We start from the raw sequence: 4,573 nt of genomic DNA on the forward strand, positions 1-4,573 counted from the left end.
GCCCAGGGATTGAACTCAGGCCCTTGAGATTGCGAGGCAAGGCGGGTACCACTGGGCTAAATCCCCAGCCCAAGAGCCGTGTCCCTTCTCTCTATTCCAGCTATTCTCATTTAACACTAAGGGAAGAGAGGCCTAGCATGGTGGCACAGGCCTATTTTTTTTTGGTACTGGGGATCAAACTTGGGTCCTTGCGCTTGGGAGTTAGGCAGCAGAATCACTTAGTTGAATCCCTGGCCCAAGGCCTATAATCTTAATACTCTGGGAGGCTGAAGCAGGAGAATCACAGGTTTGAGCCCAGCCTGGATAAGTGAGCAATTTAATAAATCTCTGTGCCAATAAAAAAATTAAAGAGCTGGGGATTAAGCTCAGTGGTGCTACTGTCTGCCTTGCAAGTGCAAAGTTCCAAGTTTGATCTTTAGTACCGAAAAAAAAAAAAATTTAAGAAATTTAAAGAGTCTGGGGACGTAGATTAGTGTGAAGACTCTGGGTGCAATCCCCAGTACTTAAACAAAAAAGGAAAGAAAAGAAAAAAAAAAAAGGATAATGGGCATCTATGTAAAAATCATTGGCCTGGGAGCTCATAATGGAAGAGGCTAAATATGCAGAGTCTAAGGCAGCACAGGGGTCTACTCCTGCCACCATCATGACCCCCTGCTTCTGCTTTGTCCCGGAGTCTCCAAGGCAATTATCTGGGGGCTTCTGTATAGGCTGCTCCCAAGCAAAGGAGGACAATGTGGACATAAGGCCTTAGCACTTTGTGTCTATTTATTTATTTTTGGTACTGGGGATCGAACTTGCAAGGCAGGTGGTGGAACCATTGAGCTAAATCCCAGCCTTTTATGCCTATTCATGTATTTATTTGTGTTTGGTACCGGGGATCGAACTTGGGTCCTTGCACTTGCGAGGCAGGCGGTGGCACCACTGAGCTAAATCCAACGGCCCTGTGCCTACTTATTGTGGTTAGTATAGAGACCACTAACATTTGGTAAGAAGCACTAAGCTGGGGGAATGAGATGGGCAGATAATGATCTAACATACATACAGAAATATTTTGAGGGGAGGGGCAATTGCTCATTTATTTAAAAATAATGAAAAAGCATCCAAAATCTCATGATCCATTTCTTTGCAATTTATGGTTTTCAGGTGGTCTTTCCATTAGGTGGTCTGGAATATTTTAGGCCAGAGGAAAGCACTGAATTATAATCCTAAAGCTGTTGCCAGTTACTATACTACAGGTGATTTTTTCAGCCTGTGTGTCAGCTCGGAAATGGAGAGAATGATGTCAGATGTCACAATCTTCTTTTTGAGGGGAGGGACCAAGGATCGAACTGGGGAGCTTGTGCTTGCAAGGCAGGTGTTGGAACCACTGAGCTAAATCTCTGGACTTTGCAGTCACTTTTTGTTGAAATTCCCAGGAAAATAATTTTTTTTTCTTGTACTGGGAATCGAACTCCAGGACCTTGTGCTTGTGAAGCAGGTGGCGAAACGAATGAGCTAAATCGCTGGCCCCCAGGAAAAGAATTTTGATAAACACCAGCTAAGCATTGTGTATCACACAGAATACTTCTGCTCTCTCCTCTGGTCAGAAGAGTTGAAGTGAGCTCACAATTTGACACATGGCATGAAACCCTTGGTACTCTGAGGCTTTCTGTGGGTAAAAAGAAAGCAACAGACACCTGTTACTTGCATAGTGCTTTATGCTCTCTGGTTTACAAAGCGTTTTCAGATATCATCACAACTGAACTTTAGCACACCTGTGAAGTATAGTTAGCGTCTCCATTTTGCAGATAAGGAAATAGGTCGTTACGGAGTCAATTGATGTAATTCAGGAAAAAGGGTTTGTTTCTTGCTATTATTTTGTTTTTTTACTTTGCTTTGGTTATCCAGAAAATTATTTCCTTGACTTCAAAACTTTGTGAGAAGGAATCATCACAAGGTGACCAACGTATCACCTTCTCTTCTAGGGACACCCCTTTCCTGGCACAAACATGAAGCCCGGAGTCAGCAGTATACAGTTGTATCACCCAACCCTCAAAACAACCCATCACAACCGTCAGGGATTATTGATTGATTGATTGAACTAGAGCCTCATTATTCCAGGTTGCCCTTGTACTCACTATGTAGCCCAGGCTGGCCTCACCTTATTATTTGTTGTTGTTGTTGTTTTTTTGTTTGTTTGTTTGTTTTGAGACAGGGTCTCACTATGTAGTTGAGACTGACCTGGTACTCACTATATAGCCCAGGCTGGTCTCAAACTCCCAGCGATCCTCCTGCCTCAGCTTCCCGAGTGCTGAGATCACAGGCGTGCACCACCAAGTCCGGCTGCTGGCCTCACCTTATTATTTGTTGTTGTTGTTGTTTTTTTGTTTGTTTGTTTGTTTTGAGACAGGGTCTCACTATGTAGTTGAGACTGACCTGGTACTCACTATATAGCCCAGGCTGGTCTCAAACTCCCAGCGATCCTCCTGCCTCAGCTTCCCGAGTGCTGAGATCACAGGCGTGCACCACCAAGTCCGGCTGCTGGCCTCACCTTATTATAAACAGCTAAGGTTGTAATATTATAGGCAGTCAGACATGGCTAGGCCTTTGAGGGAGTTGGTACAGAAGATGAGAATAGATCACAACTGAGGCTAAAGGCTCATTTGTCAGGCTTCAAGATATAGGTGGAATGACCAGGCCTATGTGCCTCCCTGAGAGATAAGCAATAAATCAAAGATTACACTCACCTGGTCCAGTAAAGTTAGGTAGACATCACTTACCTAGGTGGTGAGTAGGACCTCCCAATCCATCCTTTCCTGAAAAGGCCTTTGTTCTTTTCATGTACATTTGCTATGTGAACTAATTCCCCACTGGATCAATATTACCTAAGTGGCTATATTTATAGTCTTATTGGTTGATCATAGTTTGACCTATGTTGTACCCACCTTGTGATTTTTGTTCCCACCTTATGATTTACCTCTATAAAATTTCCTCTGAGAAGCGAGGTCTGTAGCAACCCACTTTCTGGTCCCCTCCTGTCTTTCAGGTGCTCTCTCAATAAATTTTTCCTACTCTTTTTTTGGTACCAGAGATTGAACTCAGGACTGTGCGCTTACAAGGCAGGTGGCAGAACCACTGAGCTAAATCCCTGGCCCAATTTTTCCTGCTCTTAAACTGCTCCTTATAATTCATTGTTTGATTTTGGGGAACATGGACTTGGTGTATCTGATATCTAGCAGGTTGGGAGTTACATTTTCCCTTGATAGGGCTGGGACGTAGCTCGGTGGCGCGTGCCTGCCTTGCAAGTGGAAGGTCCTGAGTTCAAACCCTGATACTGCAAAAGAAAAAAAACCAAAACATTTCCCCCTGATATCAAACGCACAGCAATCTTCCTGTCTCAGCCTCCAAAGGACCCACTGGGATTACAGCTTGCCCCAGGATGCCTTCCTCTTCATGTTTATTATGCAACACTTTCAGGTGTATCTTGGAAGGGACAGGCTTCTCTGAAGTTATTTGTAGCTGGCCACCTCAGCATGCATCCCTAATGCCACTATTGTGGGAGGATAAGGCAGGAGGATTCCAAGTTTGAGCCCAGCCTGGGCAATTTAGTGAGAAGGTGTCTTAATGCAAAAAATTAAAAAAGGGCTGGGGAATGTAGCTCAGTGGGAAGGCCTTGGGTTCAGTCTACAGTACCATAGATGAAACAAAACAAACAAAAAAACCAAACTAGTTATTTGTCTCCTATGAGCGGCTAGCCAGTCAAGAAAACAAGATTTTTATTGCTTCTATTGGTATGAGGGCTTGAAAATGAGGTACTTCTGTGAGACCTTGTCTCAAAATGAAAATGAAAAGAAGGCTCTGCAGTAGGCCTGCCTAGCACGTGCCAGGCCCTGGATTCCATTCCCAGTGCAGCAAGACAAAAGGTTTGGGCACATAACCAGTAAACTGTCCATCCTCGCAGCTGATTGACAGTTCCTTCTCTGGGGGAGGGGTAGTGATGAACTGTGGGGCCGAGTTCCCCCATAAACAAAGGAAGCTCCGCTCTTCTTAAGGTCTTTTGTTGTCCAAACATTCGCAGTCTGAGGCTTGTCTGTTTAGACGCGGGACCTCAGGGTGCCGGGGTGCTGATTCTCTCCTTCGCAGTTCTGGGTGGCCACGATGGACTAGACCGGGCGGTTACGGTGGGCTTTGAAGGGAGCTAGTTTTTCTGGCCCCGGCCCGTCCCCAGCTCGATCTCCGACTAGGGGAAGCAGAAGCACCTGGAGTCTGGCTGGTCCCCGGGTCTGGGGGCGCTAAATCACCACGCACCTCCCCCGGGGAAGGCGCCGCCGCCTGCTCTTATTTGCATCCAAGAGTTTGCACCAAGCCCGGCGCTCACATGCTGGAGGTCGCACCTGGGGTTCCCGGGGGACAGTGCAGAGCACCTGGGTCGGGGTAGGCAGGTGACAGGGGACCTGGGGAGGGGCTGCGGGCGCTCGGGAAGACCTGAGCCTCGCCTCCCCCCCCCCGAGTTCCCCAGAGCGTCCGGCCCGCATTCGGGAGTACCGGCTGCGGTGGGACCGAGGGTCCCCTACTCCTCCCAAGACGCCCCAGC

General features: G+C 46.9%; 1 protein-coding gene across 5 annotated transcripts in view; it reads left to right on the top strand.

Annotated features, from left to right (window-relative positions):
* The window catches only part of Mta3 (metastasis associated 1 family member 3), a 214,369-nt gene that overhangs the window by 65,097 nt on the left and 144,699 nt on the right, over nt 1-4,573 (top strand). The gene's annotated exons all lie outside the window — the stretch shown is intronic.

Source organism: Fukomys damarensis, unplaced genomic scaffold, assembly GCF_012274545.1.
Source record: "Fukomys damarensis isolate Sample0158 unplaced genomic scaffold, DMR_v1.0_HiC HiC_scaffold_2, whole genome shotgun sequence".
In the NCBI taxonomy this organism is placed as follows: Eukaryota; Metazoa; Chordata; class Mammalia; order Rodentia; family Bathyergidae; genus Fukomys; species Fukomys damarensis.